The sequence below is a fragment of the Panthera onca genome, chromosome A2 (genome assembly GCF_046562875.1).
Source record: "Panthera onca isolate mPanOnc1 chromosome A2, mPanOnc1 haplotype 2, whole genome shotgun sequence".
NCBI classification, from domain to species: Eukaryota; Metazoa; Chordata; class Mammalia; order Carnivora; family Felidae; genus Panthera; species Panthera onca.
This window is the reverse complement of record NC_138340.1, coordinates 131,706,992-131,732,106: the sequence shown is the minus strand read 5'-3', so window position 1 is coordinate 131,732,106 and position 25,115 is coordinate 131,706,992. Positions and strand designations below refer to the sequence as shown.

Genomic DNA, 25,115 nt, shown 5'->3' with positions numbered 1-25,115 from the left:
TAATCTTCAACAAAGGAGGAATGAATATACCATGGGAAAAAGTCTCTTCAACAAACGGTTCTGGGAAAACTGGACAGATACCTACAAAAGACTGAAACTGGACAACTTTCTTATACACAAAAATAAACTTAAAATGATTTAAAGACCGAAATGTGAGACCTGAACCATAAAAATCCTAGAATAGAGCATAGTCAGTAATCTCTCTGATAGAGGCCATGGTAACGCATTTCTAGATATGTCTCCTGAGGCAAGAAAAACAAAAACAAAAATAAACAATTGGGACTATATCAAAATAAAAAGCTTCTGAACAGCAAAGGAAACAATCAACAAAACTAAAACACAACCTACTGAATGGGAGAAGATATTTGTAAATGATATGTCCAATAAGGGATAATATAAAAAATATATAAAGAATGTTTACAACTGAACACCAAAAAACCCCAAATAATCCAATTAAAAATGGAGAGAAGACATGAACAGACATCTCTCTAAAGAAGACATACATATAGTTAATAGACACATGAAAAAATGCTTAACATTATTCACCATCAGGAAAATGCAAATCAAAACTACAGTGAGATTTCACCCTATACCTGACAGAATAGCTAAAATCAAAAACACAAGAAACAACAAGCGTTGGTGAGGATATGGAGATAAAGGAACCATTGTGCACTGTTGATGGTACGCAAACTGGTGAAGCCACTGCGATGAACAGTATGGAGGTTCCTCAAAAAATTAAAAACAGAACTTTCCTACAATCCAGTAATCATACTACTGGTTATTTACCCTAAGAATACAAAAAAAAACAAAAACAAAAAACACCACAACACTAATTCAAAAGGATATATGCACCTTTGTATATGTTTCTTACAGCATTACTTACAATAGTCAAATTATGGAAGAAACCCAAATGCCCATCAACAGATAAATGGATAAAGAAGATGTGATAGATATATACAAGGGAATATCATAAATCAGCCATAAAAAGGAATAAAATCTTGTCATCTGCAACAACATGGATAGAGTATAATGCTAAGTGAAATAAGTCAGTGAGAGAAAGCCAAATACTATATGATTTCACTCATATGTGAAATTTAAGAAACAAAACAAATGAACAAAGGAAAAAAAGAGAAACAAAAAAATCAGACTCTGAAAATATGGAGAACAAACTGATTGTTACCAGAGGGAAGATGCGTGGGTGCGATGGGTGAAATAAGTGAAGAGCTTTAAAAGTACACCTATCATGATGAGCACCAAGTAATGTGTGGAATTGTTTAATCACTATATTGTACAGCTGAAGTTAACAGAACAACACTGTATGTTAAATTTAAAAAGGACAAAAAGGCAAATAAATACCTATAAATTAAAAAATATATATCTGCCAAATCCAATCAGTAAGAAAAGCACATGATTCAAGGGTCAGAATGAAGGTTTGAGCCTCCTTTTGCCTATTTATTGATCAAGTTAATTTATTAACTGCTAATTATAACAATTATTTGTACAGAGTGCAATAGTCCTAATTCTACCTCATCATATTCAAATACAACAAAACGTCACTGAATCAGAAAAGAATACATCAAACAATACGTACATGAAAAAAATCTTAGAAAACTCTAAACTATTGTGATATTATTTATTTCAAATACAGCTGATAAAGTACAAATGCATATTATGGTGTAAAATGACATAAATTAATGCAAAATTACAAGTGCCACTTGTTCCAAAGTACATAATCATGTATCCTAAAAGAGAAATATCTTAAAAAATAGAAAAGAGAATATTAATTGCTTCACTTAGAATTTGAAATTACATTGAAGGCATAATTAGACTGTTGACCTTTTTTTTAAGCTACAAATGTTAGCCTAGTTCTCTTTTATGATCAAAATACCAAAATTTTGAGAAGAGAGACATAATCTCTATTTTCCTGCTAAATAAAATTGCATGTTGAAATCAAATTAGAGATAGGGTATCTTTTTTAATGAAGAGACATGTGAATGACTAAAATGTGCCCAAAACTTAGGATTTATACTTTACTATACATGAGAGTGACAGTTTGCTTGCTTCTATTTTAATTAATTTAAATCAAGTATTACTAGAATACTGTCTACTTCCACAACCACTTGAGGAGAAATATGCCAATGTAAACCTCAAAAGCAATATTGAGTTTCTGTGAATACTAGATGCTATACATTACTCCAGCTCTTTTTGCCCTCAAAACACTTGTTCGCCAATACCACAGCATAAAATGGATCCCTTCTCCAGATCCTCAAATTCTCCATCGGCCTCCATCCATGAAAATGCTAATTAGGATTTTATACCCAAATGTCTTCAAGTTACCCTATCTGAAAAGCTATTTTTTTTTTCTTACCCAAGATCTTGAGGACACCACCACTCGGGTCTTTTCTCACAAAGCTTAAACCAAAAATTGGCCTAAATATCCTTTTCTATGTCCATCCTGTTAGGCATCATCATACCTTTGTCTCTCCAAAACTCTGACTCTCCAAAACTTACCACTCAAATGAGAAGGGGAGAGAAAAGAAGCGTAGAAAAGTCTTTCTTCCTACCTACCTTTCTTCTTTCCTTCCTTCCAACCTTCCTTCCTTCCTACCTAAGTCTCACTCTGGATGTTTTTTTTTCTTCTTGGTCCTCACTTTTGTCCCACTTGAACTCCAAGATGAAGATAATTTTTTCAAATGGGAAGAACCATTTCTCAAACATGGTAAAAACTGTTTAAGAAGGTATATCGCCTTAGCCATGAAAAAAAAAAAATCACTTTAAAAAAGACCCACAAAATGTCTAGCTTCCACCAATGTAACTTCCTAGTGTGTCTTCCAAGATAAAATGATTGCACACTAAATTAAATATCTTCCTAGAGCAGGGTTCTTGTGTGATGTCTACCAAAAAGGATTTCTTGGTTCAAAGTTTATCTGTGGTGCTCTCAGATAGTATATAGGAGAATGTTAGTTTTTCTATTCCTTAAGTCAACAAATATTTTATATTTAACAAGAAAAATAACCAATAATTTAAAAATAAGATTCTTTTGATATAGTTTTGAATTCTAAATAATTTTTGGAGGAGACAATTTCCTATGGGAATGTGCATGTAATATAGGTCTAGTGAGATATAAAACATTTATAGTGGTATTGGCATAAAAACAGACACATAGACCAATGGAATAGAATAGAAACCCCAGAACTAGACCCACAAACGTATGGCCAACTCATCTTTGACAAAGCAGGAAAGAACATCCAATGGAAAAAAGACAGTCTCTTTAACAAATGGTGCTGGGAGAACTGGACAGCAACATGCAGAAGGTTGAAACTAGACCACTTTCTCACACCATTCACAAAAATAAACTCAAAATGGATAAAGGACCTGAATGTGAGACAGGAAACCATCAAAACCTTAGAGGAGAAAGCAGGAAAAGACCTCTCTGACCTCAGCCGTAGCAATCTCTTACTCGGCACATCCCCAAAGGCAAGGGAATTAAAAGCAAAAGTGAATTACTGGGACCTTATGAAGATAAAAAGCTTCTGCACAGCAAAGGAAACAACCAACAAAACTAAAAGGCAACCAACGGAATGGGAAAAGATATTTGCAAATGACACATCGGACAAAGGGCTAGTATCCAAAATCTATAAAGAGCTCATCAAACTCCACACCCGAAAAACAAATAACCCAGTGAAGAAATGGGCAGAAAACATGAATAGACACTTCTCTAAAGAAGACATCCGGATGGCCAACAGGCACATGAAAAGATGTTCAACGTCGCTCCTTATCAGGGAAATACAAATCAAAACCACACTCAGATACCACCTCACGCCAGTCAGAGTGGCCAAAATGAAGAAATCAGGAGACTATAGATGCTGGAGAGGATGTGGAGAAACGGGAACCCTCTTGCACTGTTGGTGGGAATGCAAATTGGTGCAGCCGCTCTGGAAAGCAGTGTGGAGGTTCCTCAGAAAATTAAAAATAGACCTACCCTATGACCCAGCAATAGCACTGCTAGGAATTTATCCAAGGGATACAGGAGTACTGATGCATAGGGGCACCTGTACCCCAATGTTTATAGCGGCACTCTCAACAATAGCCAAATTATGGAAAGAGCCTAAATGTCCATCAACTGATGAGTGGATAAAGAAATTGTGGTTTATATACACAATGGAATACTACGTGGCAATGAGAAAAAATGAAATGTGGCCTTTTGTAGCAACATGGATGGAACTGGAGAGTGTGATGCTAAGTGAAATAAGCCATACAGAGAAAGACAGATACCATATGGTTTCACTCTTATGTGGATCCTGAGAAACATAACAGAAACCCATGGGGGAGGGGAAGGAAAAAAAAAAGAGGTTAGAGTGGGAGAGAGCCAAAGCATAAGAGACTGTTAAAAACTGAGAACGAACTGAGGGTTGATGGGGGGTGGGAGGGAGGGCAGGGTGGGTGATGGGTATTGAGGAGGGAACCTTTTGGGATGAGCACTGGGTGTTGTATGGAAACCAATTTGACAGTAAATTTCATATATTAAAAATAAAAAAAAAATTAAAAAAAAGTAAAACATTTATAGTAATTTATGCAATTATGATGAATATATAATATGTTATGTACTTTGAAGAAACAATATGGAATTCTATGATGTAGTGATAACAGAGAAGGAAGGAATTACTTTTACAACTCATTCAACTATGGCATAAGTATAAATTAAAAAGAAAGTCTTGACCATGTCTCTATTTTAACCTATTAGAAATTATGATCTGATTTGTCAAAATACCATCATTATTGACCTTCACTTTAGCATTACCCTATGACTCAGCAATTGCACTACTAGGTATTTACCCAGAGGATACAAAAATGCTGATTTGAAGGAGTACATGTACCCCAATGTTTACAGCAGCACTATCGACAACAGCAAATTATGGAAAGAGCCCAAATGTCCATCGAATGATGAATGGATAAAGATATGGTATATATATGCAATGGAATATTACTCAGAATTCAAAAAGAATGAAATCTTGCCATTTGCAACAACGTGGATGGGACGAGAGTGTATTATGCTAAGTGGAATAAGTCAGTCAGAGAAAGACAAATTTTAAATGATTTCATTCATATGTGGAATTTAAGAAACAAAACAGATGAACATAGGGAAAAGGAAGGAAAAACAAGATGGAAACAGAGAGAGAGGCAAACAATAAGAGACTCTTAATTAAATACAGAGAATAACTGAGGGTTACTAGAGGTGCATTGGGTGGGAGGATGGGCTAAATGGGTGATAAGCATTAAGGAGGGCACTTGTTGGGATTAGCACTGTGTGTTATATGTAAGTGATAAATCACTAAATTCTACTCCTGAAGTCATTATTACCCTATATGTTAACTAACGTGGGTTTAAATTAAAAATTATATGGAAAAAAATTTTTTAACTGACAGCATGGAACCTGCTTGGGATTCTTTCTCACTCTCTCTCCCCCTCTCCCTCTCTCTCTCTCTCTTCCCCTCTCCCACTCTCCCACTCTCACTCTCTCCAAATAAATAAATAAACTTTAAAAAAATAGTGCAGGCTCATCTAAGCATTATTAATACTTAATAAAAAGGAGGTCTGTACTGTGTTCACCACTGCATCCTATAAACATACTCAAAGCAAAGCTATTAAACCTTTCTTTTATTATTAACAGTGACTGACAATTATTTTTTATCTTCTTGCTTGTTGTTTACCAAATTAGATCTTAAAACATGGCACATCTTTACTCATTCAAATATATTTTCCAGTAAATGTATATTTAATGTGAAAATTATTTCCATTATTTTTAGTTTCCTCAGTTTAAATTCTGCCTTTTTCTTTGAAGAACATGCAAGTCCCTTTTATTATTAATCTGTTTAAAGGATTATCCTCCCACATGTTTACTAATAAAATCATCTGTAAGTTTCTTCCAGCTTCTCTCTAAACTAAAGCTGCATCTACACTAACAAAATTGCTTAACTGAGTTGGCCGGTTGGAATAATTTGGTGTTATGTCTTTAGTAACCCAACCAGTCAGTTTATAATTCATAGATAGGGGCTTAAGCAGAAATATGAATTTTGTGCCTACATATATAAAAAGAAAAAGAGAATTGAGGCAACATGATTTTTACCCCAACAATGCAGTTATAAGGGAAATACTGAGTTATTCAAGTAGAAATCTCTTTTATTTTAATTCAAAAGAGACACCTAAAATTATCTTAGTATATCTTTAAGAAAGTTCCACAAGTATGAAAGATATGGAATTAACGACTCCTAAAGGGAGCTGTTTTCATTCACCATGCTTTCAAATCTAAAACATGATGAATTAGCAGATGTTAAGACTATATATACAATGATCAAAGAAACAATATAACATGATGTCTTTCTAATACTTGCAATGTGAAACACAAAACATAAAAAAAAATTTATATCAGCCATTTTAAAAGTACTTCTTATTGAAAATAGCAAATCAACTTTCTCCAGTTAAAACCTTGAACTTGAGATCAAACCAAATGGTCTGAGAAATAAAATATGCTTTAATATTCTATTAGATTTTTAAAAAATTTTTTAACGTTTATTCATTGAGAGACAGAGACAGAGCTTGAGTGGGAGAGGGGCAAAGAGAGAGGTAGACATAGAATCCAAAGCAAGCTCCAGGCTCTGAGCTGACAGCACAGAGCTTGACCACAGACCTCAAACTCACGGACCATGAGACTATAACCTGAGCCCAAATTGGACATTAACCGACTGAGCCACCCAAGCAACCCAATATTCTATTAGTTTTAAGTCAAAACAAAAAGTATATATCAGAAATAAGAAAAAAAAAACTCTGTACTTTTAGGATTAAATGAACATTTTCAAATTTTGCACTGAATTAAAACTTAGATATAATATATTCAAAGGAGTTTAGATTTTTCATTTAAATTCATCCTGTTTGAATGCAGCCTTACTTCTCTGCATATCTTTTTTCTTCCCCATGAATGAGTTGGTTGGAATGCCACATCCATTCTGATTAGCCAGCAGATAAGTAATATGAAAACTGATTTAAAGTCTCTACCACTAGAGATGTCAAAACAGATGTTACTTTCCTACCGGATGACAGCACTGGGCCTGAGATGTCAAACATAATTAAAAATTTTATTTTCAAATGTACTCCACAGTTTATACATACTAAAAGTATGTCTTACCTTTTGAACTTGTAGAGTGCTGTGCTCTGCAAAATCGAAGAGGCTTTATTTTAGTTTAGACTCCATTTGGGAGTGAAATCATTTCATCAATCGGTACCCAGAGGTTTCCTTCAGGATTTGGCATGAAAAGACTGGCATTTCATTAAAATGTGCTGACAACTGAAAGAGCGATTCTAGCAGGACTGATTTCTCTCACCCTCCTATCTATGACTATCAAGGTTTGCTCCTAGATTATCCAAATCAGAGAATAAATTAAGGAGTCTTTCTTTTTTATGATGATATTGCTCATTTCATTGTTTGAAAGAGTAGAGGGTCAGAAGTTGCATGTTACTTAGTCATATTTATTTATTATTTACTAAGTTTCTCCCAAAGTCTTTCCCTTGGCAACAGAAATAATAAAATGCCTGGGGGCGGTGGGACGAGTCCCGTTGCCTTTTTTATGATATGCACTCAAAACAGATTAAAAGTTCAGAACTCACCATATACTTCAGAGAATATCATGTCCATAGAGGGAAAATACAGAATTCCAAAAGCATGGCTGCTCCAAAGAAGGTCCTTTGCTTCCACATCCCTGCATGTTATCTGAGGAGCCTTGACCTACCCACAACCATAGCCAAGTACCCTATATTCACCTTTGAAGTGTAATGGTTATTCACGTGTATATCTCCTCTACTACAGATTAAGTCTCCTGAGGGCAAGGAAAGTGTCATATTCATGTGGTTATCAACTACAGAGGATTCAAGATGCCATGTGTAGATGACTTTCAGTATATTTTTTGAATCAATTTAGTTGGAGAGTGAGAAACCCAACATGGAACATCTGCCTTCTAAAGACCAGAGCAGTGCAGCATTGTACATGAGTAACAGATTGGGCACTCAGCTGCTCGATTTTGAATCGCAGCCCCACCATTTACTAGCTATGTGAGTTAGGCTCATCACTGAGCCTCTGTTTCTCCATATGTAGCATGGTTATTGTGAGGATTAAATGAGATGATACATATATCATCAGAACAGTGCCTGGCACATGGATAAGCACTCAATAAATATGAACTACCACTATCACCTTCCTTTAAGGTGTCAGTGATGTGATAACTTATTGAAAGACTCATTGCTGTAATGTTAGTGATTAGGAGTTAGTGACACCTGCGCCCCCTAAGTATATGCATAAATGCTTGTTAACTTCAACAGATCTCCAGGTAGTGGAATTTCAGGCAGTGATTACTGAGTTTAGGAATTTGGAGTTACCTGCTGAAAATCTGAGTGATGCAGAAACTTTCATCATTCTGGATTATAGAGATTTGCTACTGTTTGTAAGGGGTTCAGGCAAATTTTCTTCTAGTTGCTTCTCAAAAACTGACCTCAGAAATGTTCATTTGATACTAGCTCCTGTAGAACCCTTGTTCCTTCTTTAGACATGCATACTGATGTTTCCTCTAACCCTAATTATTACCAGAGGATTTAGGGTGTTTCTTAGTAGTAAACCAGATTCCAACTAGTCTTTTTCCTGATTTTACAGAAATTACTTCTTGGAGTCCACTGTTATATATGTGCCCTGCTGGTTTCTGATGCTCCTTAGTCTATTAAGGGAGTTTTCTTCTATTCTTAGGTTACTAAGAGTTTTTATTAGAAGTAGACCTTGAATATTATCAAGTGCTATTTTGGATGGCTATCAAACTAATTATGCCTTCACCTCTTATTAGAGTGTATTGCAGTAGTAGACTGCCTATTATTGAGCCACACGTGCATTAATAGCATAAAGGGTCTTGGTAATGGTGTATATTCCAATATACTACTGTGTTCTATTCGATAACACCTTAAGATTTTTCACATTAATATTCCCAAGTGAAATTAGAACCAGGCCTAGTTTTCTTTTTTTGGATTATCATAGTCAAATATAAGTACCAATATTATGATGATTTTTAAAAACACATCAGAAGGTTTTCTTCTTCCACAATACTTGCAAAAGATTAATTATCAGAGTTATCTCTTCTTTGAAGATTTAAAATAAATCACCTATAAAATCATCTCAGTCTGTTATTTCTAAGGTATAGTTTTAGAAAATGTTCTCAACTGTCTATGATTATTTATATATGTCACTTCTTTCTTTTCTTGAACCAATCTTGGTATTTTTATTTTTCCTTATCTTTGTATATTTTATTAACATTTTCAGTTATTAGTATACAATTGAAAATTTTATTTTATAAATCTTATCATTTCCTCTTTATCTGTAGTTATTTTTCCTTACTCAGTTTCTACATATGTACATTTGTGGTGTTTTTTTTGGTTGTTGTTTAACTCTAATGGTAATTAATCTGGTGAACTGTTCATTTGTCATATTCCATTTTTTTAAACCAGATCTGTGCCTAGTGTATTAATATTAATTTTATCAACTTACCTTTTTTTCTACCTAATAAAAAAATCTCCTTCTCTTTTTACTTCATATGTTATCCTACTTTCCTCAGTTTTAATTCATTGATTTCTGCATTTATCCTTGACTTTTTCCTACTGCTTTCCTTAGATTTATTTTGCTCTTGGGGCACCTGGGTGGTTCAGTCTGTTAGGCAACCAACTTTAGCTCAAATCATGATCTCATGGTTCGAGAGTTCAAGCCCCGCTTTGGGCTCTGTGCTAGTGTTTGGAACTTGGAGCCTGGAGCCTGCTTCATATTCTGTGTCTCCCTCTCTCTCTGGCACTCCCCCACTCATTCTCTCTCTTTCTCTCTCTCTCTCAAAAATAAACATTAAAAAGCTTAAAAAAGATTTATTTTGTTCATTTTTAACTTCTAAAATTGGATGTTTAATTCATTGTTTTCACTCATTTTTTATATATTGAAGATGTCAAAAGTTATAAATACTTCAAGTATAACTGTAGAAATCTCATATGTTATGATAAATAGTGCTCTTATCATTAATTTCTAGATATCATAATTTACATTTATTTTACTTACAAGTTGCTTAAGAAGTTTTTAAAAATTTATATTTATTTAGTTTTCTAAATGTCTGATATATTTATTTTTGTAAATGTTATTTCCTTTTTCAATATTTAAAAATTTTTTCACTGTTTATTCCTTTTTTGGTCATGGACTTTTCTTTTTATTATGGACTTCTAATTTTTATTACACTGTGATCAAAAGACATCATTGCATTCCTTCCACTCTAAAGTATTTATTAAGGTTTTCTTTGCGACCTAATGTATGGTCATTTTTGTAAATGTTTCATAGCCCATAAAATAGCTGGTTTCTGGGGTTTTTTTAAGTTTATTTAGATTTTGAGAGAGAGAGAGAGAACAGGGAGGAATAGAGAAGGAGAGAGAGACAGAGAGTGAGAGAGAGAATGAATCCCAAGGCGGCTACACAGACAGCATGGAGCCAATACAGGTCTCAATCCCACCAATAGTGAGATCATGACTTGGGTCAAAACTAAGAGTCAGATATAACCTACTGAGACATCCAGGTGCCCCAAAACTAGTTGGTTTCTGTCTGAAAGGCACTAAATATGGAATATTCTATTAATTAGTATATAACTGTTCAAGTCATTGTCTACTTTTTAAATCTTCTTGCTCTGTGGGCTTACATTACTGATGTAATACAGCTCTCTACAAACAAGAATGCAATTGTTATCATTATTTAAACAAAAGCTATATAAGATAAAAAGACTAACTATATGCTAACAAAATGGTGAGAAGAACAAAAATAGACATTTGCTAATTCTTCATCTTTTATATGAGGGCGGTCAATATATGCCATTTCATTTCTTAAGCTGTAATATAAGAATATTTAAATTAATGGAGATAATTACTAATAGACCTAAAAATATGCTGCAGTATATATTTTCAAGTTACTGAGATATGATGAAGGACTTGGGAGGAGGCATAAAGGAAAGAGATATCATATATCAACAGAAAGGAAACAAAACACAGCAAGAAAACCAAAAATAGGATCATACATAAATAAACACTGATACAAGAGAATTAAGTCTAAATATGTATCATAGAAGTTAAGATAAGAGAGATAAAAACCATGTTCTAAAATAAATTGACTCCTAAATTGAAAGAGGTAAAAGAAATAAGTTCCAATCACATACTGTATCCAAGATGATATAAAACAATGTAATCTATAGCTTTAGTATAAAAGGGTAGGCAAAGGAAAATGAGATTTACACAAATAAAAACATAACAAATACAGCAATATCAATGTTGGGCAAAATAAACACAATACACAGAACATTAAACAAAACAGAGTTATTCTTTTTTTGATGAAGTTTTCCTTGTTCAGGTAAGTTACTTAGAAAGAACACACAGATGATATATTTTAGGATCCCTTGCATATTTAAGTTTATTTTTAGGTTGCCTTCATACATAAATGAAAACATAGCTGACATGAAATATTGGGTTCACATAGCTTACCCATAGGACTCTTTGTGTATTGCTTGGTTGACTACTGGTATCTAATGCTCCCAAGAAAATACTGAAGCCACCTTGATTTTTTTTTTCCTAATACTTTTGACTGACGTTTATCTTCTGCTTGGATACTGCATCTTTATGGCATAATTTTGTTGTTGATTTATATCATATGCCTGGCATACATTACTGCCATTAATTCTTAGAACAACTCTGTAATATTTGAGGTTTATTGAAATCCACTGAAAGTGATCAGTTCCAATGTTAGTGATGGGAAGGCAGACTTTATAGTATTTTAATAAATACCCCTGAACTGTTGTAACTCTAAGGCACTCTCTTAGGCAAATTCCAAGAAATTTGTTAAAACTCTGCTGCTAATTTATAAAGATCTTCTTGACATTGCATTTTATCAGAGTTCATAATATCAAGCTTATATGAATATATCAAGATAAGACTTAAGACATATCATCCCAAAAGCAAGTTCTTATCTACCAATCAATTCTTCTAGAAGATTATAGTCACTCCTTTTAAATATTATGATGTATCCAAACATACAGAAAATTACAGTATAGCAAATACCAATGTAACTGCAATCCAGGATTAACAATATGCTAAAAAATTTTACTATGTTTGCTTTAGGTCTTTTTTAAATTATTATTAATAAACTAATCATTCCAGACTTTAAGTCCCCTTAATACATCTCCGAGGTCTCATTCTGCTACCTCTCTTCTCAGAGACAACCACCAACCAGCTCATCTGGGTTTCTACATTTTATTACATATGTTTATATGTATACTAAGTTTGCACTGTCTGATTTTTATTAATATATATTGTCTTGTTCTATACTTTGTATCTACAACATTTTGTTTTTAAAATCTATCACTTTTGAAACATGTTAACATAATAGAAAACATTAATCTTTCAGTACTTGAAAAGAATGTGCCTTCTCTATTTGTTATGGTCAGGAACTATATGTATCAGGTCTCACACATATCTCATATCTATTAGATAAAACGTGGTAACTGAACTGTTCAAACCTGTATCCTTGAAAACATTTTGTCTATTTATTAGTTACTAAAAAAGGCATATGCATATTTCCTGCTGTAACTATAGGTTAGTCAAATTTTCATTACAACTGTGTCCATTTTTGCTTTAAATATTATTTCTACAAAATTTTTTTCTTGTGATAAGAACTTTTAAGACCTACCCTCTTAGCAACTTTCAAATATAGAATACAGTATTGTAAATTATAGTCACCTTGCTGTATATTACATCCCCAGGACTTATTTATCTAATGATTAGAAGTATGTACCTTTTGATCACCTTCACTCTTTATTTAATATTTAAATATGCTTTAAATGTTTTGAGGTAATGTTATAAAAGTTTTAATTTTATTGCTTCTTGGTGGAATATTCCTTTTATATCTATATTGCATCCCTTTTCATTCCTATTAAATCCTTTGCATGTTAAATATTTTTTGTTTATTAATCAATAAGCATTTACTTGACTAATATTTTATGGTACATTTTTCCAGAAATATATTTTACCTTTCTGGGTCATGATACAGTGTTTTGTGTCTATTTATAAATGAAATATATCTACATTGTGTTTTTTGACTAATATGAGTCTCTTTTACATATGTGAATTTACTATGTTTATTTTTAGAATGACTCAGATTGCTAGGGCACCTCCCAGTCTGTGAGTAGTTTTTCTAGCCTCTATTTCAAGGACTAGACAACATTTGATGGTTCTAAGCTTTATGTAGAAAGCTCCCTACAAGGCACAGACTTAGATTTCATCTCTGATTTGAGTCTAGATCTTGGAACCTTAGCAGCAGTAACACATGTCCAGTTCTAAAACCACTCAGCTTCAGCCTCCCTCACTTGCAACTATGGCTTTACAATATTTCTTTATTTCTAGTTCTTAGGGCCTTTCCACGTACTTTCAAGAATTGACATGTATTTTTGAAAGTTTATTGTTAAATTCATCAACATGTGTTTCAGATAGGAGTATGATTTTCTACATCAGTTTAGCATACCGTATTGACCAGAAATCTTATATACTATTCCTTGTCTTTGAAATTCAGTAACTTCCCTAAATCTTATCTTAATGTGGTTATCCTCTGTTAGTTTTTCCTAAAACATAATTAGCCTTACTGATTTGCTTTAATTTAGTAAATACTGAACTATGAATTTGAATGTTGATTCTATTACCACTAGCTCCATTCTCTACTTAAGTATTTCATTTGCTACATACTGTATTTGTGTTTGTTTTCTAATTTTCATATGTATCATCTTCTTTCAGGTGACAACCACTTCTTTATCAATGGTAATTCTTTTCACCCTGTCCTCAGTAACCTTGAGTTGTGTTTCTGCTGTGTCAATGTTACCTCTAAGACCGGAGTAAACAATTATCATGTAAATGTACTTAAGTATTCAATTGTTCAGAGGTCAATTCTCCTCCAAATTTATCAATGAAATCCCAGTCTGCCTCACAAATCCAGTGTGCATTGAAGATGGCAGCCAAAGTGGGAAGGTTTCTCCAGGCTTGGATTACCCAACATGTGAGTGCTATTCCTTGGGGGCATCTATGCCTCTGCAGCTTTAGACCTGCTGTTTCCTGAAGGACAGCTTGACAAATGTGTTATGATTTGGTTCTGGTCAAGTAAAGTTTGCTCTTGGCACCAATTCCTCATACTATGCCCTTGCCAGCACGTAGCACACACCCTATTTAAAGGGTATTGCAGTTGTAAACAGAGAGTTCCAAGACCTAAGGCTTGATGACTTTAAGGGGAAATATTGGCGCTGTTCTTCTATCCTTCGGATTTCACTTTTGTTTGTCCTACAGAAATTGATGCTGTTAGTGACAAAGCCAACGAATTTCATGATATAAACTGTGAAGTTGCTGCAGTTTCAAGATTCCCACTTCACCTATCTTGCCTGGATAAACACACCAAGGAAGAATGGCAGTTTGGGCAACATGAACATCACACTCTTGTCAGATTTGACTAAACAGATATCCTGAGACTACAGTGTACTGTTAGAAGTCCCTGGTGTTGCTTTAAGACATCTATCTCTTCATAACTGACCCCAGTAAAGTCGTCAAGTATCTGAGCATCAGTGATTTCTCAGTGGGCCAAAATACAGAGGAGACCCTCCACTTGGTAAAGCCATTTCAGTTTGTGGAAACCCAATGAAGAAATCTGCCCTGAAAACTAGACACTGGATTCTCCTACAATCAAGCCAAACCCAATTGCTTCCAAAGAATACTTTGAGAAAGTAAATCAGTAATCATCCCATGCATACCTGTAGCTTCTCACATCAGAAAAGAACCACAGTTGGAACTCACTTTTAGCATTTGAAGACATTATATAGCATTTGAAGCATTATATAGCATTATATAGCATTATATAGCATTTGAAGACATTGAAGACATTATAGAAGACAGAAAGCAATTATGCTTGTACTCATAAATAATATGCTAAATGTTTTGTTTTTGTAACAGTGGCTAAGGCTTTTAAATGTACTCATATACATCAAGAGTCTTTTCTTAGTAACTTCTGGAGGGCTAGCTAGTTTATGGAATGCTAGTTTCCCTATTTCTTGGATTGTATCTTTAATGGGAAGAGGAAACACTCTTCTTTATTAGTATAACTTAAACTTTTATGTACACCAGAGTAGTACAACAATCATCAAAAGCTTCTGATCAAGGGTCCTGAAATTTTCTTCTTGAATTTCTTTGTACTGAACTGAATTTTCTTTTAAGATAACAAAGATCATAGTTTTAAGGTGTTAACATCAGCAGTCTAATTTAACTCTTACAATGGATGTACACGTACTTGAAACAAATATGAATCATGTTTTTCTAAAAAACAGGGTGATAAAGTGACTTAAGTGATCATGCATGTTTCTCATCCCTGAGATTAATATAGCTATTTTACTTGTTAATTGTCTTAGGGTCTACATACAATTCTAGATATTGATTGGATGTAATCATAAAAAATATTTATTGAATCCAGGAATTGTATTTTGAAATCATTGTAATTATTCTCTTTTCTGAAGTGCTCAATGTAAAGTACATAATAAACATATTTTAAAAGAAAAAAAGATTCAACGAAATCCCAATAAAATTCCTAGTATACTTTTTTATGGAACTTGAAAAGCTGATTCTGAAAATCACATGGTAATATAAGGGATCTAGAGAATCTAAGAAAATTTTGAAGAACAAAGAGGATTTACAGCATCACATTTAAGATTTACTATAAAGCTACAGTAAATAGGACAGTTTGGTATTGATGCAAAAGAAAATATACAGATCAAGGAAAAAGAGAGATAAAAATACCACATAATACATATGATCAATTCCTTTTGACCAATACAATTCAGTGGTTGGGGGGTGGCTTTTTCAATAAATTATTCTGAAACAACTACATATCTGAGAGAACCTTTATACTTAATCTAATGTTATATACAAAAGTTAATTTGTGAAGATATGGTGTACATTGCTTTAACATGCAGTCTACTCTAAAGCCTTTATGAGAATATTTTCAAGAACTTGTCATGCATTATAATTCATTGAGAAGGATACAAAAAGCATTAAACATAAAAAGAAAAAGTTAAGTTGGACTTCGTTAAAATGAAAATCATTTTCCCACAAAAAAAATACCATTAAGAACCACAGACTGAGAGAAAAATAGTGTCTATGTATTGATCCAACAAAGAATTCATATTCACAATATATAAACAACTAGTGTACATCATTAAAAAAAGACACCCAAGTTTTAAATGAGCAAAAGAACTGTATAGACACTACACAAAGGAAGATACATAAATGGCCAATAAACAATAAAACAGTGCTACAGATCATTACACTCCCTGTGTGGTTGGAGGTTTGTGAGGCACATCTCACTGCTGCCATAGTCCAACTTTTATGCTATTCCCACAGGCCTCCCTTCCTAAGGAGAAACCCAAAAGAGGGAGGTCAGTGGCATGAACCACAGTCCCATCACTCAGTTGATCTTAGGACCATATTGTCACATATGTTCTCCCTTCTCCAAAATCCATTCTAAATTCCCCTCACCCTCAGCTAACACCTCAGTTGGCCTAAGTGGTGGTATGATCCAAACATTCAAAAGATACCATTACAGGAATAAAAAGACAAGCCACAATGTGGGAAGTGATGTTCCTAACACATGAAACTGATAAAAGGCTTGTAACCAGAATACATAAAGAAAGTCTAAAAACTAGTAAGAAAAAGAAAGACAATCTAATAATAATATGGGTAACAGACTTTAACCAAATACTTTATTTTTAAAAAGATATCCCAAGGGCCAATAAACATATGAAAAAGATCAAATTCTTTAGTCATTAGATAATTCAAATTAAATCTACTGTGAGATACTACAAACTACATACCAGAATGACTAAAGTGAAAATAAGAGACAGTGCCAAGGATTAATGAGGATATGGAGCAACTGGAACTCTCTTACATTGCTGATAGGAGTAAAATTGATACAGCCACTTTGGAAACCTCTATCCAATATCTATTAATACTCAAACTAGCAAGTGTACTTCTAGATATATATTCAACAGAAATACATACATGTGTTTCCTAAAACACATCATAGTGGAAATACTTGGAATAGCCAAAACCTGGAAATAATCCAAATGTCCATTATAGAATGGACAAATAAATAGCAATGTTTTCACCTGTGCTATCTCAGTTATCTGTTGCTGCATAACAAATTAAACTAAAACTCAATGACTTAAAACTACAACACATTATTTTCAGAAACTGTAGGTTGGCTAGGGGTTTCTTCTACCACTCTGTCTGGATTCACTCATGTGGTTATGGTCATCTGATGTTTCCCCTAGATATGCAGATGCAAGATGGTCTCTGGAACATGGTTCTGGCTATCACTGGGCTCACTATTACTCTTCTGTCATCCTACAGAGCCTTTCATCTTTAGTAGGCTACTTTAGGCTTCTTCAGAGCATGATAATAAAAGGACATAAGAAGGCAAGAGAGGAAACTGCAAGTACTCAGGGATAAGAAGCACTAGAAGATGCATAATATCATTTCCACCAAAATCTAAGTCAAAGAATTTATAAAGTCAGCCCAGACTCAAAACAGTGAAAAAACAGCCTCCATCTTTTGACAGAAGAAGCCAACAGCACATTACAGAGGGCATATACACAGACAAGCATGATTTACTGGGAGCTATCACTGCAGCAATCTACCACAACCAATATATAACAATGACAATGAATGAATTACTGCTACAAGTAACAACAGGAATGAACTTCATGAGTACACGATGCAAGTAACAAGAGGATATATGCATCGTGTTCCATTTATATAAAATACAAAAATCTGCAAAACCAATACATGGTGTTAGAAGTCAAAAGAGAGTCTAAGGAAAACATCTTGGCACTACAAATGTTTTATCCCTTGATCCATGCAATGGTTACGTGAAATTTTTCACTTTGTGGTCATTTCTTGATTGTTTTGTTCTTTTGATTTATGTAATTTCCTACATGTTTGTCATACTTCAACAGAATTTTTTTTTAACCAGAATAAAAATGAAGACAAAACTAAAATATAATGGAAGTGAATTTTCTTCAATTCAGTTCAGTTACCTGAGTGGTGTTTCATGCCTTTTCTGGAATATCTGCTGATGTTACACATTTACTACTAAAGGAATAAGGAAGATTCCAAGTCTATGCTGGGGAACTCTGTCTCTGTTCTTCTGTCTTATTTTGTTTAAACTCCTACATCAAGGGTCAGTTCACTGGTCACCACTTTTGTTTGACGTGCAATTATTTTCCTCTGCTCAGATTCCTCTGTTTACTGCTGCCAGTCCTAATAATTGGCTAATACAATTATTCCTAGGAGATTGTGTCTTCCTGTTTCATCTGTTGCAAGGTTGGGTAGCATCCCAGTCCCAATCTTTAGTCCTGCTTATCGAAACAAGTGAGGAACATTTTTCATATTTTTTTTCCTGGTAAGCCAGATTCTTCATGTTCTCTTAAATAGAAAATACGAATAAGATTTTTCAGGGCTTCCTCCACTTACCTTGCTGTCATACAGGGCAATTCTTCTCAGAAATTCAAACCACTTGGTATATAGATTATATTGTATAGGAGTTAACAATGTAGATGCTGGAAACAAAATGTCCAAGTTCATATCCTGACCTTGAGTTAGGGCAGATTATTTCCCTTACTAGTCTCAATTTGCACATTTGTAAAATGGGAGATGACAAGAAGTACCTCTTAGGGCTGTAATGAGGTCTAAATAAATTAATCCATGTAAATTAAAAATGTGCTTAGCCCTTTAAGTACTCAAAAAATATTCTCATTATTATTAAGCATAGTTATTAACAGGGCAGAATGTTGACACATTTCCATGATTATTAACACTGATGATTTTATAGCCTTTGATACGTTAATTATCTTTTAATCATTTCTATCGGTTTTATAACCCTGAATTTATACCATCATTTGGGGGAGGTAAGGATATCTGTTGCCCAACATTCTAAAAATGAAATACCAACTTTTAAGAAAAAGATTTAATGATTACATTAGCATTATAGTTATAAGGAAATATTACACAGCCATAAAAAAAGATGAGACTGTCCCATCTGAGATAACATGGGTGAACCTATTTGGTATTATGCTAAGTGAAGTAAGTCAGCCAGAGAAAGACAAATACCATATGATTCCACTCATAAATGGAATCTTAAAAAAATGAATGAACAGGGGCGCTTGGGTGGCTCAGTCGGTTAAACGTCTGACTTTGGCTCAGGTCATGATCTCACGGTTCATGGGTTTGAACCCCATGTCAGGCTCTGTGCTGACAGCTCAGGACCTGGAGCCTGCTTTTGATTCTGCGTTTCTGTCTCTCTCGGCTCCTCCCCTGCTCACATTCTGTCTCTCTCTCAAAATAAATAAAGAGTCAAAAAAATTTTTTTTCATAAATAAAACCCCAAAGACTTAAAAAAAAATGAACAAAAACCAGAATCATAAGTATAAATACAGAGAACAAACTGAGGGTTATCAGACAGAAAAGAGGGTAGGGGATTAAGCAATATGGGTGAAGGGGAGTGGGAGACACAGGTCTCCACTTATGGAATGAGTGAGTCATGGAAACAAAAAGCAAAGCATGAGGAGTCAATCAATGATACTATAATAATGATATAATGGGACAGATGGTAGGCATACTTGTGGTGAACATAGTAAAATGTATAAACTTGCCAAATCACTAAGTTATACACCTGAAGCTAATGGAACATTGTCAACTATACTCAAAACAAACAAACAAACAAACAAAAAAAAAAACCAGCATCATATGGTAGTATGGGGATGGGAAAAAAAGAATTGGAGGTATATGTAAATGATAAAAATGTATTTGCATTTTCTCATATTCACCCCATTTTTGATCTAATCATCTGCATTTAAAATCTAAAACCTCTCCAGAGATAACTGTTTGCTCCCAGTCCTTCCAGGTACAGTTCTGCTAGTTATTGCACAGGCTAAATGCAGGAGTGGAGAGAAAGGCACAACATCATCTAACAGGAGTCAGCCCTGAAATCATCCTTCTAAATCTACTCTCTCCCTCCTCAAGTAACTGCATATATCTTCAATTGCTAACTTTACATTTCTTGAAATGGGGGTGCAGGAAGAAGAGTTTCCAGGAAAGCCATCAGTATAAATAAGAGTTAAAAAATTAAACTGGAGGGGTGTCTGGGTAGCTCAGTCAGTTAAGTGCTAATGTCAGCTCAGGTCATGATCTCATGGTTCATGAGTTCGAGCCCCATGTCAGGCTCTGTGCTGACAGCTCAGAGCCTGGACCCTGCTTCAGATTCTGTGCCTCCCTCTCTCTCTAGCCCTCTCCACTCGCACTCTGTCTCCCTCTGTCTCAAAAATAAAAAATAAACATTAAAAAATTTTTTTAAAAATTTAAACTGGATCCATAGTCCATGGGCTTCTCTAAAACTCTTTCCTTCTCTTGCCTCTATTACTATTCCAATTCCCTAAACCACTCTAGATATGGTTCAAAAAACTGAAAGTTCCTCTGATGACAGGAATTCAGCCTTGAGTGTTTTTTTTTTAACTTTTGACTGGTTTTATTAAACGATGATTCAAAAAATAACCCGGTGTACATTTTTGACATGTTAAGAATAAGGGGTACATCACACGGTTCAGGTAAGACTTAAACAAACTGCATTCCATAATTCTGATTAAATGCAATCATGGATTATAATTTATCATGCAAGGCAGAAAGGTTAATTACACAGACTATGTAAGCAGCATATAGCTGCATGTTTATCAATTCAGATTTTATCTGGTGTATGTAATTTATAAGAAGAAAAAAAGATTGATTTATAAGAGTGGGCTGAATTTACCACTTTGGTCCCCTATACTCTAGTTAAATAGAGCTCCTCTCCTCAAAAATAATCTCAATTTGTCCTGGTTTGACAGATTATAATGAATATGCTCTTTCTTGTGCTGTTTGAGAATTATCCCATTTGGGGGGAAACAAATGCAGTATGGCAGTGAATGCTAACTTTAGATACAAACTAGAACCACTTGAGAAGCTTTAAAAAAAATCCCATTGTTCAGGCCATGCTCCATGTAGTCAAATCAAAATTCCTAAAACTAAAGCCACAGCATGAAGCATTTTTTTAAAGGTCCCTCAGGTGATTCAGAGGGCAGCCAAGGTTAAGAACCACTGAGGTGGAGCTTCTACCTCCACTACCAACCTTGACAATGTTCATACAGGTTATTGATATTGATCAGTTACTAGTCAATCACCTCAATTGACTAAAATGGTCATGCAGGCAAAATTTTTTAATTATTAAAAATACTTTGTTAGGGGCACCTGGGTGGCTCAGTCAGTTAAGCGCCCGACTTTGGCTCAGGTCATGATCTCACCATTCCCAAGTTCGAGCCTCACTTTGGGCTCTGTGCCTCCCTCTCTCTCTCTGCCCCTCCCCTGCTTGTGCTCTCTTTCTCTCTCAAAAATAAATAGACATTAAAAAAAATTTTTTAATACTTTGTTAAGTGTCTGCACAAGAAGTGTTTGCTCAAATCTGCTTAAGTAATTTGAAGAAGCAATTAAATATATATTTGCACATACATATACACAGATTTATAATATATAGATTATATATATAATTCAATTCAAATATACAGGTATTATTATTTAAAAGTTCAATTCATTACTGTAAACATAAGAAACCATAATTTGTTAATACAACTTCCAGGAAAAGAGAACTTTTGAGTGTTTCAATTAAATTTATCCTTTACCATGTAGGTTCAATCCCCTTTATGCATATTTAATATTTTTAATAAGAACATACGCCTTGGATAAAGGATTTTGAAATCAAAAGAAATATATATACTAACACTGAAATACACACAGTAAAACCTCTTTTATAAAAGCTGCTTTAGAGAACCGAATCAGTATGCAGAGGGCAGATGTTCCTTTAATATAGCTCTGTGGTTCAGGACATCTCTAAAACCCTGGATCTATTTGTAAAAAAAAAAAAAATGTGAAGTGTGTGTTTCCACATAATTCCCCAGTAACATGCATTTTTGTTGAGAGGAATGATGGCTTTGATGAGGTACCTAAAATCAGTAAGAGGAATCTACTCTGTTAAGGGCAGAATGTCATTCTGCAATTGCAGGTGTTACACATTATAGGATGGCATTTGACACACAGCATATCTCCCATCTCTGTGAAGACAGTTGAGCATAGTGGACTATATCTGGATTCTGACAACTTGGATTTGAGTTTTAGCTCTGCAATTTACTTGCTGAGTAAATGCAGCTTTTCAAGTTTCAGGTTTCTGGTCTATAAAGTGATAATAATAATGTGTCCTACCTACATAATAGAATTGTTAAAAAGTTTTAAATCAAACAATTATTTGTAAATTCTAATCCTCAAATAAAAGACAAGAAAAGATTCAGCATAAAAAGCAAGCTCTGCTTTGAGTAGACTGTTAGCTTCCAGGCCAACCTTCATGAACTCCTATGTAAGTAAAAAAAAAAAAAAAAAAAGATGCTCAAGCAAGATGCTGAAAAAATGTTTATGCATGATTTAAGTGAGTTTGGGGGAATAAAATTGACATGTCTGAGACTTTTGTGACAAGGAATGACACATAGATTTGTGTGCTTGGAGGTATCTTTCCCTCTTTAAAAGAACAACTTCAGTTGAGAGAGATCCTGGTACAGTGGTGATTAACAGATAATAGTAGGAAACAAACCAAGAAGCAGGGAGAGACCAACACTCCTTCATGAATCTTCTTGGTGAAATCTCCAAAAGAAACATGGACCAAAAGAAAAAGAAACATGTAGTCACTGAGAGCATCTATTTGGGAACACTCATAAGATTCTCTCTGGGGACTTCCAAAAACAGCTGAGGACATTTTAGGTGTATATATGGACTAGTGGTGAAGTTTATACTCTCTTAGCAGGAAATATGGAGGGAGCAAGAAACCCTGCTACATCTAATATCATCACTGAAGAAACAACAATGTTATAATGCATTCTGCTCTATTTTTCTTCTACTTCATATCATGGGTGCTTGTTTGTATGCAAAAATTCTAAATAAATTCAATTGTTTATATACTTCTGCTATTTGTAGTTTAACCAATTAAATAATTACTGTATTTTCATATAGAATGAAGCATATATCCCTGTGAAGATTATGCATGTTATATCTGCCTGATATGTCCTTCTTAAAAGAGTATTTCTAAAATCTCTCTTTCCCATTTCTCCCTCCCTGCCTTTCTCTCCCTTTGTCCTCCCCCCCACCACACTTGAATAAATATTAAAAGTCTTAAAGATTGATTTGACACTTCCTAGATTAAAGAAGGATTTGTTAATTGCCATACTTTAGACAGTATCTTGTTCTACCATAGCATAAAAGCCACAGGTTGAATGAGGTTTACCCCTTACTCCTTATTTTTAAAACTGATTTGTGCTTTTCTTTCAGGAAGAGATTTTATTTAACAGGATTATTATCAATGTTATAAGTACCTTTTTTCTAATGTCTGATGACAAAAGATTTCCTGTTTGTAGATACTTTTATAAGGTTTTGGTCAAAACATTGTAGTATCCATGTATATAACAATCAAAAATGTTTTCAAGGACAAATGAATATGACTTGAAATCTTAGCATTGTCTTTAATACCATTTTCTCCTTCTTCCAAACTCTAATTTTTCATCAAGCATTTAGTTTTCTCCTTGATTTCTTGCCTGCCTCATCTCTGTGTGCACACAAACCACAATGCTCCACATTGCTGTGCCTCACACTTCCACTTCATCTTCCATGATTGATATCTCCCCTTTGCCCAGGGAACTGTCATGATTAAAGCAAGTTCAAGCATTATGTCTTTTATGAAGGTTTCTTAAATTTCCATCTTCACTATCAGGTAAAATTAACCACTCCTTTATCTATGCTTCTTTGCAACTGCCTGATCAGTCTTCTTCCCATGTACGGACAAAAACCTCATGAATTCCATAAAATGTCTGGTATCCAGACTGGAACATGTGCCAACCAGCAATTTGATACTTCATCAAACTCACATTGTTTAATATTTATTTTAAAATAATAGGAAGAAATTTCCATTAATTAAACTGTATATACTTTATGTTCAAAATAAAGACTTATGTCATATGCACATAACATTTTAACTCATACATAATTGGAATTGTTTCTTTAAGCCTTCTCATCACTTATAATTGAATAGCATCAGGCAACATGTTTACATGTTCAGCAAACTTCTGTATCTTCCTAATTCTTGCTTCCTTTTGTTCAATCATTTAATAACCAGATTTTAGCCAGGCATTATATTTCTTAGACTGGTATACATATAGATATATGGCTTAGACTGGCTACATATAGATATAACAAAAAGCCTTGTCTAAAATATCCTATTAAAGTTTTTGTTCTGGCTTTCATTATGTTTCATCAAAATACTTTCTAATGAGTCTATGGTTTTAATAGTTGCACATCCAGATAACACCACCAAAGAATATAAATAATTATCAACAGGATAAATAGTCACTCTTAATTTTAAATATGTAAAAAGCTATATATGACATTATTTTCAAGATTCTCGATGACCATTTAGATATTCACAATAAAATATATTTCATACTTTATGTATTTCTAACTGTTTAGGTTTTTATTAAAGAAGTTTTTAGCATAAAATTCAAATGGTATCAGTATGGAAATAAAGTCATTCTAAGATAGCCAGTTCTTTTTTTTTTTATTTTTTTTTTTTATTTTTTAATATATGAAATTTACTGTCAAATTGGTTTCCATACAACACCCAGTGCTCATCCCAAAAGGTGCCCTCCTCAATACCCATCACCCACCCTGCCCTCCCTCCCACCCCCCATCAACCCTCAGTTTGTTCTCAGTTTTTAACAGTCTCTTATGCTTTGGCTCTCTCCCACTCTAACCTCTTTTTTTTTTTTTTTTTTTTTTCCTTCCCCTCCCCCATGGGTTTCTGTTATGTTTCTCAG

The 25,115-nt window shown here is 34.0% G+C and overlaps 1 long non-coding RNA gene and 1 pseudogene across 1 annotated transcript in view; one reads left to right on the top strand and one right to left on the bottom strand.

Annotated features, from left to right (window-relative positions):
• LOC132679404 (uncharacterized) overlaps positions 1–25,115 on the bottom strand; it is a 556,619-nt gene that overhangs the window by 417,895 nt on the left and 113,609 nt on the right. The window lies entirely within an intron of this gene.
• LOC132679401 (thioredoxin-dependent peroxide reductase, mitochondrial pseudogene) lies at positions 14,096–14,870 on the top strand (annotated as a pseudogene).